Raw genomic sequence first — 15,422 nt, 5'->3', positions numbered from 1 at the left:
AATAGAAAAAAAAGAAAAGAAAAGGAATAAAAAAAGAAAAAGAAGATGGTTCCTGCCAGGTTTAGCAAGGCAGAGGGAGAGCAGGAAGATGGTGCCCACAAGCTTCCATCCCCAGAGAGTATCGTAGCAGGCCCCTTTTCCTCAGACCAACACTTTAAAATTAGCAAATGAGCCTCTTTCACATAAAGCCTGGGCGCTTTTCACAGGGCTGCTTCTGCACTGGGCCCTGGGGTGGGTGGGTCTGTGTGGGAGCCCATTAGGAGCTGTATCGCAGTTCACCAGAGTCTCAAGGGTCTTGTGGGCATGAGCCCCACTGATCTTCATAGCCAAATGTTTTGCGGCCTCATATCTCAGGTGCTGGTCTTAAAAGTTAGGGTGCCTGATGTGGGGTTTAAACCCTTCACTTCTCAGGGAGAAGCTCTGTGTTTTGAGTTCCCTTCTGATTGTGGGTCACCGTGCCGGGAGGTGGGGTTTACGGTGAGACTGTGTCTCGACCTCTCCTACCCACTTTGATGTGATTTCCCTCATTTGCCCAATGTGAAGGAGTTGCTCTGCCAGTTCCCCCCACCCCGCCTCCAGCGGAAACTGTTTCATATATAGCTGTAGATTCAGTGTGTCAATGGCAAGAGGTGAGTTCAGTATCTTCTTACATCACCATCTTGAACCAGACTTCCATATGTTTAATTTGGGGTGTTTGAGGGAGAAGTGCCTCTGAGACATGCCAACAAATATTTCAAACAGCTATCTTGGTCCCGAGCTCACAGGAAAGGTCCAAGATAGGTGCACATTTAAGATATATGGTATTTAAGCTGTGGGTGTGTTTGCAATTGCCTAAGGAGGTAGACTAGAGAGCCTACAACTGAACCTTGAGGAACTTACAGGCTGCATAAAAGAGGATGAACCAAAAAAGAGGCTGAAGAAGTAGCAGCCACAAATGAAGGAGGAAAACCGGGCGAGCATGGTATCATGGAAGCCAAACGATAAGAGTGTTTAAAGAAGGGGTTGGTCATCAGTGTGGCTACTGAATGAAGATGAGGACCAAAATATAGATCGAATCTGGTGACAAGAAAATTATTAGTGTTAGTGATCTTTATTAAAATAGTTTCATATTTTGGTAAGAGAAGAATCCAGATGGAAATATGTTGAGAAATTGGTGGGAAGTAAGGAAACGATGTCAGCAAATGTAAATGATCTCCTCGTTGAGTTTAGTGGTGAAGGGGAATCTCCAAAAAGGGAAGTGAATTTAAAATAGTTTATTTTTCCTTTCTTCTCTTCTTTTTGCTTTTCTTTTTTTTTTCTTTTCCTGCTTTTATTTTTTATTTTTAGTGTGAGAAAATGAACAGAAGAGAGAGAAGGATGCAGAAGTTAAAGATTCTGGCGAGAACAGAAATAATAAAAAACATAAGGTCCCTAAAACAGATGGGAGAGTGTGGGATCCAGACCATGGTGAACCTTGGAGGCCTTGAAATGTCTTTGACCTCTGTGTCTCATGGCTTCTCAATGCTTAGGATCGTTATGTCTTTGGTTTTTGTGGACAGTTTTTGGCTCAGTGAATAATAATGAAACAGAGCAGGACCATTTAGGTCATTTGCTCTTGACATCATTATTCTAACATTACGTACACAGCCTTTTTCTTTTTAAAGTACATTTGTGGCATGTGCTTTTTAGGGGATGAGGTCCTTCATATCAAGGACTCTTTGCCAAGATTGTTTTACATCTCCCCTAGCTCCCTTTGTGGGCTTCAGTGTTTTGCCTAAAGCCTGATTCAAATCACAGATAAGTGGGGAAGACGAGGTACAGGCAGTTCTCACTTTTCATCATTGGTGCTGGTTCCCCTGGCACTCCCCATACTTCATGTCACTCTGCTATCCTGCAGGTAGTGGTTTTTGCATAGGTCCAAATGGTGAAATCAACAGCATGTTAGCAGTTGGAATAATACACATGACAGTCAAGAGTTTATCTTATCTCAAGGTGATTGAAGACTTGGTTTTCATATTACATTACATCTAAAGATGATCTAACCTGTAGCTGAAGGTTGGTATTCTCTCAGTTAGCAGCCAGCAAGAAATATAAAAGCCCATTCCACATTAACCAGATAAGCCATTCTAGAATTAAGTAGATAGAAATAAATGCAAAAATAAACAAATGGGACCTAATCAAACTTACAAGCTTTTGCATAGCAAAGGAAATCATAAAAGAAATGAACAGACAACCTTCAGAATGGGAGGAAATATTTGCAAATGATGCGACAGACAAGAGGTTAATCTCCAAGATATACAAACAGCTCATACAACTCAACAACAAAAAAACAACCCAACCGAAAAATGGGCAGAAGACCTTAATAGACATTTCTCCAAAGAAGACATACATATGGCCAGTAGGCACATGAAAAGATGCTCAATATCACTAATTATTAGAGAAATGCAAATCATAACTACAATGAGGTACCGCCTCACACCAGTCAGAATGGCCATCATTAAAAAGTCTACAAATAACAAATGCTGGAGAGGGTGTGGAGAAAAGGGAACCCTCCTACACTGTTGGTGGGAATTTAAGTTGGTGCAGCCACTATGGAAAACACTGTGGAGATTCCTCAGAAAACTAAAAATAGAATTACCATAAGATCCAGCAATCCCACTCTTGGGCATATACCTGGACAAAACCCTAATTCAAAAAGATACATGCACCCCTATATTCAAAGCGGCACTATTCACAATAGCCAAAACATGGAGATAACCTAAATGTCCATTGATGGATGAATGGATGCAGAAGATGTGGTACATATGTACAATAGAATACCACTCAGCCATAAACAAGAATGAAATAATGCCATTTGCAGCAACATGGATGCAACTAGAGATTATCATACTAAGTGAAATAAGTCAGAAAGAGAAAGACAAATACCATATATCACTTATATGTGGAATCTAAAACATGGCACAAATGAACTTATCTACAAAACAGAAACAGACTCCAGACATAGAGAATAAACTTGTGGTTGCCAAGGGGGAGGGGGGTGGGGGAGGAAAGGACTTGGAGTTTGGGATTAGCAGATACAAACTATTACATATAGGATGGATAAACAAGGTCCTACTGAATAGCACAGGGAACTATATTCAATATCCTGTGATAAACCATAATGGAAAAGAATATAAAAAAAAGAATGTCTATATGTGTATAACTGGTCACTTTGCTGTACAGCAGAGACTGGCACAACATTGTAAATCAACTATACTTCAATAAAAAAATAAATTAGAATTAAGTAAAAAAAAAACCTAGCACTTAAAAAAACAGATGTCACTCTTATATCTTCTTTTGCATATCACTAAGTGATATTATTCATCTAATCAAGGGTGAAAAACTAGGAAAAAGTGTGGGATAAAAGAAAAGATAAACTAACCCAGTAATACAATTACTTACACTTCTTATAATCATTTTTTACAAATAAGTCTCAGAAAAACATTTCTTCAGCAGGCCTAGAAATCAATAATCCAAATTAAAAGGGAGAGTCAGTGTTCTTTAAGAAGAATAAAAATGGAATGACTTCCATGTAATAGTTAGCATGAGTAAGAAGCTGGAATCCATTCATAACATGGAGAAGAAGGGAGGTACTGCTTCTCTACAAGAAAAATTAAAAGCAATCAGAAATAATAGAAAAACAAAAAACTATAAAAGAAAGTCAGAGTTCAATATGCACTTTAAAATGTGTAAAGCTTTTCGAAAATTGGTGGAAAGGAAGAAGAAAGAAGAATCCATTTGACCTTGACTCCAGAACATTCTTCTTTGAGTGGCATAGGGGTTATTACGACGGTACTATAAGGAAGAAAGGCACTCTTGGTTGTGACTGTGTTTCTTCTCTACAAAAGGTCATGGCTCCTGAAGGGCAGCTCATCCCTGGAAATTCTGGTAACTACTCCTTCCCTTGTCGCTTCTGACTTACAGATTGCCAACCGTGGGGAATCACCATCCTTTATTGGTTTCCCTTAACCCTGCCCACAGTTTTGTAGAAGGTCCCTTCATTAAACTCTCTTCAATCACCTCTTTTGAGAGTATCTGCTAGTATCCTGACATCAAGAGAAAGAGAGTGAGGCAATACTTTGAATTCCATTTACGTTCCACCCAGGGATGATTGTAGGCCCACGACGTAAGTGTGAGATGAAAGGAGAGACATGAATTTCCCCTTGCCTCTGTCAGTTTCAGTCCCATGTCCATAAGCCTCTCATACTGTGCTCATCTTATGCCAAGTATGAGTCTAGTGTTTGATTGTTCATTTGTTTGATTGTTAGGTCCAAACGGCTCCTAAACACAACATACCTTGGGCTTAAGCGAATCAACAGAAATCAATTCCCATACCCACTGTTAACTCATGTAGAACGACTGTACCAGTTACTAAAAAGCTCCTGTCCTGCATCTTGGTGAAAAGATCAGGCTAGACCTGTTCCCACTCACCCCTCTGTGGACCTTCTGTGGGCAAGGCACAGCCTCCACCCCCACGTGCAGTGGCCCTTCCTGTCTGTATGTCAATGGAAAGACTGGTTATGTTGGACTTACTGAGAAACCTTTCAGTCTGGAGCTCTATATGCTGATAAAACAAAATACTAAACTTTAAATAGCCTCCAAACCACAGCATAACCTTCCAAATCAATCTGGCTTCCCATGTTGGGTCATGAGAAGGGACTTGTCAGATGTTTCCACGTGATACCAACGCATCTCAACAAAAGCCCAAATCCAGGCATAAAGCTCATCGACTAATGGTTAAATTTTCTGTTTTTCAGGAAAACACCTCTCCTGATGTTCAGGTCAGCTCAGTTGTAAAGAGCACTGCCTCTCCTCCATCCCCCTTCAGGTCCACTTCCATTTTGGCTTCCTTTCCCTCACTTGCCCAGTGCCAAAGCCCTTCCATGTCTGCTTCACTCAGCTTCCCAGAGGCAACCACACTGTTTGTTCACACCCTGATTCCAAATGCTCAAGTAAATTGTGATTCAGTTGTGAAATAGACAACACGGACTTCGAATCTCCCCATTCTGGGTTCTTTTCTCCTTCCTCGGTGCCCGCTTCTTCCATCTCAAGGTTTCAAGATCTTTTTGCTTGGAAGCAAAACCACTCACTCAAAAGGTTTTTTTTTTCAATTATGTATATTTGATCTGAATCTCCGTTCTAATAATGACAAATCTTTGCATTAGCATAGGGCTTGCTTTGCAGTACTTTGATATGGTCATGGTGCTATTGTAAGATTACCATTTTTGACCTGGTGTCAGTGTGGCCAGACTCCCCTGCTGGTTACTGATATAGCACAATCACCCTTCTCAACTTAGAGCAGTGAAAAGGCCCGTTTCTACCCAGCACCAACCAGGTGCTTGTCATTAAGTACACTGATTGATCACTGTGTGGGGGTACTTCATATGTGCTGTTCCATTTAATGTTCACAGCCACTTTGGTATTTTTATTATCCCCACTTTAAAATAAGAGACTAAGCCCGTTTCTTCTTCCTAATGCTACTAAGTGTCTATTTCCTTCCTTTTCTTTTGGATATAGGCTTTGTGTTTTTTTAGGACAAGGATTGTTCCAAAAAATAATAATAATAACAATAATGGCTATTTATTGAGCATTTACTATGTACAAGGCATTGTAACGAATGTTCTATAAAAATTGCTTAATTTACTCCTTTGAGGTGGGATTACCTTAGAACAGAGAGATGAGATATTTTGTCCTGAATTACACATCTAGCAAGTGATAGAGTAGGGTTTGGACCTGGAACCATCTCACTCCAGCTCCTCAGTACCACAATCTCCCTAGTTTCTAGGTGAACCAATCAATACAGTGATGAATAATTTCACTGAAACGTCAATAAAAAATAAAATGATGTTGTAAAAAACAAAACGTGTTACGAAAATCACTTCCTGTTGGCTAACTGCATAACAGAACATCTGTGGAACTGCAAAAGAAAAATTTTAAGTATTGCAAATAGTACCTAATAAGAAAATTGGAAACACAGCACTCATGATTTTATCTGAGTTGAAAGTACACACAAAAATTCAGCAATGCCTTTGGTCTGGCTGTATTCCTTAACTGATCTGTCGCTTCCCTCAGGGAAATATTAACAAAGTCTCCTACAGCATCTCCTTAAAAAGTGGCTTACCCGGTAGATTCTTGAAATTCTATGTAAGAGCACTGGAGGCTAATTAATTGGTTGCTTGCCTTATTTCACTCTTATTCTCCCTGCCAGATACAACTCTGATGTTTATAAATCTAACTTTATACAGTCTCCATCAAAGACAGGCTGGCCTCATGTACTTGGAAAATAAGATGTCTTAAATTGAATGGGTCTCTCATGCTGAACATTTTATGCTATTCTTTCATTTTTTTCTTTCTCCAAAGTTTATTTTCTCTTCTTAAAAAAGTTCCTTAAATTTGCTACTTATTCTTTTTTGCTTCTTCTCAAATCCTTGTTCACTTCCTCAAAAATAAAATTAGAGCCATTCCCCAAGGGTTCTTCCCTGGTTCTGTGTCTGTAATTCCATTTTAAATCAGTGGTCTCTTGCATAAATTCCCATATCCTGAATGACTCCCTAGGACAAGCTCTTTGCTCACTCTTTTCTCTCTGCTCTACCATTCTTCTTATTTTGCATGTCATCAATTTTTTTCTGATATATGTTTCTTTATCTTTTTCAAACTTTTTGCTCCACTCTTATGGTCCTTTCATTGCTTCTGCCCTTTTGGTTGGCAGGACTGAGTAGCCCAACTACCATATGACCCAGCAATTCCACTCCTAGGTATATATCTGAAAAAACCCAAGAACTGATTTAAAAAGATTACCTGCACCCCAATGTTCAGCATCACTTACAATTGTCAAGACATGGAAGCAACCTAAGTGTCCATCAATGGATGAATGGATAAAGATGTGGTATATATATATATATATATATATATATATATATATATATACACAATGGAGTACTACTCAGCCATAAAAAAGAATCAAATTTTGCCATGTGCAGCAACATGGATGGACTTGGAGGGCATTGTACTAAGTAAGATAAGTCAGACAGAGAAAGACAAATACTGTATGATATCACTTATATGTAAAATCTAAAAATACAACAAACTAGTGAATAAAACATAAAAGAAGCAGACTCACAGATACAGAGGACAAACTAGCGGTTACTAATGGGAAGAAAAGGGGAGGCGCTATATAGGGGTGGGGGAGTGGGAGGTACAAACTATTGGGTATATAAGATAGGCTACAAGGATGTATTGTACAACATGGGGAATATAGCCAATATTTTGTAATAACTGTAAATGGAGTGTAACCTTTAAAAGTTGTATAGGGACTTCCCTGGCAGTCCAATGGTTAAGACTTTGCCTTCCAATGCAGGGACTGTGGGTTTGATCCCTGGTCAGGCAGCTAAGATCCCACATGTCTCGTGGCCAAAAAACCAAAACATAAATAAAGCAGTAAGAAGCAATGAAAAAAAAAATGAAAACAAGAAACCAAAAAAAAAAAAACCAAAACATAAAACAGAAGCAATACTGTAACAAATTCAATAGACTTTAAAAAAATCAAAAAAATTAATAAAAAATAAAAGTTGTATAAAAATAAAGAAATAAAGAAGCTCTTAAAAGAAGACTGAGTAGCCCATTTCTGCTTCTCGTTTTCTGTATGGTCTGAATTAAACAAAGTATTGATTTTAAGCCCAGTCCCCTTTTCCTCTCTCTCTTCTTCCCCCAGGGATGGAGGATTGGCTCCTGTTGGCTTATGAAACTTTTGTTTCTTTCTGCATGGCTGTAGAACAGTGGTTATCAGATTGACCTGTGAAATTTTCCCAGATAAATATTTCTCACCTTCCTATTTCTTCTACCCTTATCCTGATATTCTGGGAGTGGGGTAGCACGGGAAATAGTGAGCAGACACAGGTGTTTTGACAATGCTTTAAATGTGGTTTTCCTGCAGTGAACTTCTACTCTTCAGCCATGCCACTAATTGAGATCCTCCACTCTAGAAGCTTCCATTTCCTGAGTCAGAAATAGACACATTTGTTTAAGGCGGTATCCTGTCAGTTGATGAATGGGCCATCAGTTTAGTAAGCAGTAAGTGGAGTGCTTCTGGAGGGAAGATGTTAGTGACATGGGAAGGATGAAAATCTTCTTTTTCATCTGTCATAATCACTTGCTTAATGCAAGGGTTAAGGTTGAGCAGATATTCATTTTATTCTAATTAAGAGTAGTTTCACATGTTGCAAGAAACTTATTTCTTGATGGAAGAATGGAAGACCTTAAAAAAATTGCTGTTTTGAGTTCATATCAGACCAAGTCTCCGGTTCATATACAGTGTCTGCCCCAAATTCTTCAAGAATTGGAAGTCTACTGAGTCCAAAGAAAAATACTGAAACAACTAATCTTCAAGCAATGTCTAGAGATTTTCTTCTGGTTTGGCTGACTTAGACTCAAAGCCTTGGATAGAAGTAAAAAGAGGGACGCTGTGCATCTCCAGTGAAACGGAAGGAGTCAATGTCTGTGCCTGATGAGGTATTAAATCAACTGCATCCTCCAGAAGAACAAGACTTGATTTTTTTTTTATTTGATGAAGACATGCAACAAATAGGAGGATGAAAAAACACATTTACTGATTGGTCTGATAATGATGCAGACTGTGAAAATGATGACTAAGATCCAAACAAGATTTTGATTATAAATGAGATGCCACTTTACCTGAGAAAACATCCTGGATGAGATCAAACAGGCGACCACAAATCTAGGGCAAAAATTACATCTGAACTTGCTTATGTTATCAATGGTGTTCTCCATTATAATGAACAGGATTTATGCATGGAAATAGATGGAAACAAACATAAAGACAGTCATAAAGAAATTGACAAGATGATCTAAAGTTCATATAGAAATTCAAGGGACACAGAATAGCCAAAATAATCTTGGAAAAGAAGAACAAATTTGAAGGATTACACTTCCAATTTGTAAAACTTACCACAAAGCTATAGTAATCAAGACAGTGTGGTACTGGCATAAGGATAGACATTTAGATCAATGGAATAGAACTGAGAGTCCAGAAATAAACCATGCAGTAAGCTGATTTTTGAAAAGGGTGCCAAGACCATTCAATGGGAAAGGAATAGTCTTTTCAACAAATGATGACAGGACATCCAGATGGCCATGTGCGAAAGAATGAAATTGAACAATTACCTCATACCATACGCAAAAAATTAACTCAAAATGGATGGAACACTGTGATATTATGTTTTATAGTAAGAAATATATACTAGTCTTCACCCTGTTTCTGGTGCAGAGCTCCTAAAACCCTTGGAATTTCCAAAGTGATGAGAACAGTAAAGGTATCTTTTGTTATGCTACTGAAGTGACTTTTTGACCTAAGGATGGGGCCTGTTTGCTGATCAACCATGTGATTAGAGGGCTGAAACTTTTAGTCTCACCCCCTGACCTCTGGGAGGGGCGAGAACCTTGATGTTGAATCAATCACCAATTGTCAATGATTTAATCAATCACAACTATGTAATGAAACCTCTGTTAAAACCCAGAAAGTACAGGGTTTGGAGAGCTCCCTGGTTGGTGAACACATGGAGGTGCCAGGAGGGTGGTGCGCTTGGAGAGCACATGGGAGCTCCAAGCCTCTTCCCACGTAACCTTGTCTTACACATCTTTTCCATCTGGGTGTTCCTGAGTTACATATTTTTATAGTAAACCAGTGATCTAGTAAGTTAGAATGTTTCTCAGAGTTCTGTGAGCCCCTCTAGCAAATTAATCGAACTTGAGGAGGAGGAGGTTGTGGGAACCTCTGATTTATAGCCAGCCAATCAGAAATACAAGTAATAACCTGGGTTTACAACTGGCATCTGAAGTGGATGGGTGGGGCAATTTTAGAGAATTGAGCCCTCAACCTGTGGAATATGATGCTATCTCTGGGTAGATAATATCAGAATTGAGGTGAACTCTTGGGCACCCTGCTGGTGTCTGATAATTGTTTGCTGGTGTGTAGGGACCTACCCCCTGCCATCTACATTGGATTTGGGTCCAGGAACCCATTTTAAACACTTAAATGTAAGAGCCTAGAACTATAAAATTCTTAGAAGAAAACACAGGCATAATCTTTGCGAACCTGGGTTAGGCAATTGTTCCTTATATGACAACAAAAGCACAAGAAAAAATACAAAAGAAAAAATAGTATATTGGAGTTCATCAAAGATTAAAACTTTTGCATTTTAAAGGACACCATCAAGCAAGTGAAAAGCTGACTCACAGAATGGGAGAAAGTATTTGTAAATCATACATCTGGTAAGGGACTTGTACCTTGAATACATAAAGAACACTTACAAGTCAATAATAAAAAGACAAATACTGTAACCCCATTAAAAAATGGGCAAAGAATAAAAAGATAGTTTTCAAAAGAAGATAGACAAATGATCAATAGCACATGAAAAGATACTTGACATCATCAGCCACCAGGAAAATGCAAATAAAAACCACAAGGGGATAGCACCTCACACCCACTAGGATGGCTATAATCAAAATGACAGACAGTAATAAGTGTTGGCGAGGATGGGGAGAAAATGGAACCCTCATACCCTGCTGATGGGAATGTAAAATGGTACAACCACTTTGGAAAACAGTCTAGCAGATTCTCAAAATGTTACATGTGATTCAGGAATTCCAATCTTAGGTATACATCCAAGAGAAATGAAAACATATGTTCACACAAAAACTTGTACATGGATGTTCACAGAAGCATTGCAAAGGTGAAAAGAACTCAAGTGTTCATCAACTGATAAATGGATAAACAAAATGTGGTATATCCATATAATGTAATATTATTTGGCAATAAAAAGAAATGAAGTACTCATACATGCTGCAACAAAAAGACATTATGCTAAGTGAATGAAGCCAGTCACAAAGACTACATAATTGTATGATCCCATTTATATGAAATGTCCAGATTAAGGAAAGCAGTAGAGACATAGGGCTGGTGAAGTAGGGGAGGGGAATGTAAGTAGCTGCTAATTGGCACCAGCTTTCTTTTTATGGTGATGAAAATGTTCTAAAGTTGATTGTGGTGATGGTTGCATAGTTCTGTTTATGTAACAAAACCATTCAATTGTACACTTTAAATGGGTGAACTGTATCACATATGAATTTTACCTTAATAAAGATTTTATAAAAAAAGAAAACATGCTGTTCTGTTGGTATAGAAAAAATTCTTTAAAAACAAGTTCTGAAGATATTTTCTTGCATAGAATCTCAAGCCATGCTAGTGACAGCAGGCTGACAGTGAAGTATTGCTTGATGTTACACTAGAAAGCTGGAGGAAGCTTAAGGAAGAAGGTAAACAGTATAATTGAAAACTACCTCTCTGATGTCACAGAACGTTCCTATTCTCAACAGACAGATTTTATTTCTCAATTTTCTTACTCACTCTTTGTGATGTACAAGAAATCAGAAGAAAAGAAAGGAGAGTAGAAATGCTATTTCGTCATTGTTTGGGGCAAAGAAAGTTCTGCATCAGGCAGACCTGTGTGCAAATCCTGACTCAGCTCATCGTGGAGCAACAAATGCCAAAGTTATTCATCTAACTGTAGGGCTACAGCTGAAGAACACTGTTGAAATCTGTTTTCTCATACATAGTCCAGGAATAATTGGGTATTTGTTTTTTACTAGCTAGAGTCAGTGAACACTAGCTAGTAAAAAACAAATACCCATTTATTCCCGGACTATGTATCCAGAGATTTCTTTGGGGGAAATAGCCTCCTCAATTCCTGTACTTCTGGTGTATTTGAATGAATTCCTGGTTTTCCATATATGTGCCTCAAGCCTGGCTGATCAGCACATTCCATGGTTTAGGGATGGGGACAAATCAAATTTAGCCACTGGGATTAAGCTTATGACCTTTGTTTGAACTACTGAAGTGGAGTTCTCTTTGCTGCTGCTAAACTGAATCTGACAGTGTAAATATCTGGAGCTGCTCAACCCTTATTGCACATTCACAGCCTGAAAGCATGGTTAGGATGGACACAGTAGAGATATGCAGAGGGTCTGGGCCTTGGGGACATCATATGTGGCCCTTGTTAAAAGCATATCAGCAACAGCCCTGGACCTCTCAGTGATATAAGTTGATACATATGTTTTTAAGCTTAAACAAGTATAAACTGACTTTTCAACTGTACCGAAATGAATCCTAAAAGTAGAATCATCTCTTGGCTAGTTTCTATGGCTGTGTAACAATTTACCCCCAAACAGGATGGTTTAAAACAAGAAAATTTCATGGTTTAAAAGAAGAAAACATTTATTTTGCCACAGTCTGGGTAAGGATTGAAGGTGGTAGCTTATTTCTTCTCTACTGGGTATTCAGCTGTGGTGGTTTGAACAATGAAGGCTGGAATTATTTAAAAGCTTGTTCACTTACATGTCTGGTGCTTGGTCTGGGAAGGCTCAAACAGTTGGGACTGGAGAAGTTGGGGGTCCTTTCTCTCTCTCTAATTCTCTCCCCCTCCCTCTCTCTCTCTCTCTAATTCTCTCCCCCTCCCTCTCCCTCCTCTCTTCCCCTGTCTCTCTCCTTCTGTGTCTCCTTCCCTCCCTCCCTCCCTCTCTCCATGTGATCTCTGCATGGCAGCTTCAGGATAGCTGAAGTTCTTAGATGTCAGCAGAAGACTCCCAAGGGAGAAAGAGCTGGGGAGAAGCTCTAACATTTTTTACGGCCTAACCTCATACACCATACAGAGTCACGTCCACCATAGTCCAAGACCCACCCAGATTAAAGAGGGGCAAACACAGACAGGAGTGGCAACATCAAACTGTAAGAAGAACACGTGGTTGGGATACACTGGTGTGGCCGTCTTTGAAAATACCATTGGCCACACTTTGTGGGGTATTTGTAAGGATTAAATGGGAAGTTTTTCAAAAGACTATATTACAAAGATATAATATAGAACTGAAGACCTGAATGAGCTGAGAGACCCTAAGGAGACCAGTGTGAACTGAAAATAATTCTGTGGCCAAGCCAGGAAAATGCTAGAGAGAAGAGATGGAAGAGGAAGATGGGTGGAGAAAGTAATTACCCAAGTTTTACCATGCTGAGCTTTAAGGGCAATATACACAGAAACTCGGTAAAGGAAATGTGAAAATAACATTTATGTCATAAATCTGTTGTTGTTTTTACATATGCTAGTATTTCTGATGAAAATTGTTTATTTACTTATTTTTGCACTCATGCTTGAGTAATAAGAGAAGGTGGGAAATGGTGCCAGCTTCTTCTCTTGGTTCAAAATGCCCATGACCGAAGTTTTACTCTATTAATCCCATGACTGGAGCCAACTGCCGACTTCAGAGTTCCAAAAATGTATCTTCAATGCTTTTTTGAGAAATCGTATAAGTATTTTGGAAGTTTAAGCCGTAAAATTAAAGTTACAAAGTGTGAGCCAATGTTGTATAAAACATGAATGAGATTATTGCTGAAGAATGAGAATAGAAGGATAGGAGAATAGAAGGATAAAATGGATAAAGCCTGCAACTAAATTGATCGACTAAGTCATAGTAATAAAAAAAAAAATCCCCTTTAGATGTGAAGTCTAAAATATTCCAAAGGAACTAGCTTTCCAACTTGGTAAAAGTTATTTTGCCTCCTCTAAATGTCAGTTTCTTCATGGACAATATGAGGGAGTTGGGTTAGAGGGTCCGGACTCTTGTGGGGAGGTTGTCAGACTTCTTTCATAATCAAACAAGAGTTCTGGACGCTCTTCCCAGAGAAGATGCACAGACATGCACATTTTCCACATGATAGCAGGGCTATGGCCTCTAAGTCCAGGTTTAAAATTCCTGGACCCCTGGCTTTCTCTGTCTTCCTCCTCTAAGTTCTGTGGTCGAGGAGACTTGATTTTGGTACAACTTTCATACCTCCCTAGCTGTGGAAGGACTGTTAGCCCTCCTTGAGTTCATCATCAATTCTTGGACCCAGGGCCAGCTTCTTGAGGTGTTACGTGTGCAATCACACGTGGCCCCGTGCTCAGAAGAGCCTTACACTTAGTTTAATGCTCTATTGCTGCCATCTTGACATTCTTAATAACTTCTGGACAAGGAGTCCTATATCTTCATGTTGCACTGGGCCCAACAGATGATGTAATGGTCCTGCCCTGGCCACCCTCTGAGTCTCAACCTTTCCTTTTCCTATTCCTGAGAAGTGGTCATCCAGTCTCTGTGTTGACTCATAGAGCAAGGAGGAACTCCACACTTTTCGAGGCAGCCGTGTCAATCCTAGGTAGACCGGAGGGTTAGACATGTGCTTTTATATTGTGCTGAAATCTACCTCTATAACTGCACCCACGGATCACAGTTTTCTGTATCTTGTGTGATGTTTCTTCTGACATAAGAATGTTTTACATCTTTTAAGACAGCCACCATTCCCTGCCACCTTAAAAGAAATCTACTAAATTAAGGAAATAAATCTTCCCTTCTTTGATTGATCCATGGAAAAAGAAAGGCTGTAGAAAGCTCACGCAAGATGAAAGATCACCCGAAAGGGCCAAATATGAAAAGGAAATAAAGTGATTAGGATTGACACCGGAGGATGAAAAATCAGGAGAAAATTAAAGAGGATCAGTAGGGTTTGTGCTTCTGAAATGGAAACAAGCCGTAGTAGTGTTTTTTGCATCATAAAAAAGTCCCCAAAGAACAAAGTACGCTAATGCAATTTGTTCTCATTTTGAAATTGGTAGTGTTAAGGAACAGATCTCTTTTTTGGTAAGGAAATGACTGAGCTTTGATTATTTCTGAGGCTCTTCTTTTTAAATAAGTATCTTAAACAGCAAATAACATAAATAAATAGGCTTTAGCGCCACTGTGCCAAAACCTGGCTATTTGTTACGTGCCCTGGCAGAGTATGTCCTTCCGCGGGAGAAACTTACATTTTATTCCCCTGTGTTTTGTTCATCTGTGAGCTCTGGCATATAGTACAGTGCCTGGCACACAGAAGGCTGTCTGTAAATCTTTGATTCTGTAGTGTATGTTTCTGTGTCTGTGGCACGGATGGGCAAAGATGATTCTCCATGTTGGGGAGATGGAGAGGCCTGTCTTGATGACCATACGGCTAATGGCTCCCTTCACCGGGCATCAGTTCTGACCACATGGGAGTCAGGCAGGGTGCAGAAGCTGGGAGGCGTTCGAAATGACATTTTCCTTTTCACATGGTCCTCATTACAAAGAGAAAGGCAGAACCTACTTTTTTTTCCATATAAAGGCATAGCTTTATCACTACAGACACAAAGGCCATCTAGAAACAACTAAAATTGGAAAACTGGCATCCAAAGGATAGATGACAGCAACTCTACAAAGCAAAATGGATTGGCTTAAATAACTCCATCCAACAAGCCAGTTCACTCGGTTGTCAGGGAGTACAACGCGCAACT

At 39.3% G+C, this 15,422-nt stretch overlaps 1 long non-coding RNA gene across 1 annotated transcript in view; it reads right to left on the bottom strand.

Annotated features, from left to right (window-relative positions):
- LOC309666308 overlaps positions 1-15,422 on the bottom strand; it is a 45,065-nt gene that overhangs the window by 15,440 nt on the left and 14,203 nt on the right. The window lies entirely within an intron of this gene.

Source organism: Balaenoptera physalus (assembly GCF_965194825.1).
Source record: "Balaenoptera physalus genome assembly, chromosome: 8".
In the NCBI taxonomy this organism is placed as follows: Eukaryota; Metazoa; Chordata; class Mammalia; order Artiodactyla; family Balaenopteridae; genus Balaenoptera; species Balaenoptera physalus.
The sequence above is the reverse complement of the archived record's forward strand: the minus strand, read 5'-3'. Positions and strand labels throughout refer to the sequence as shown.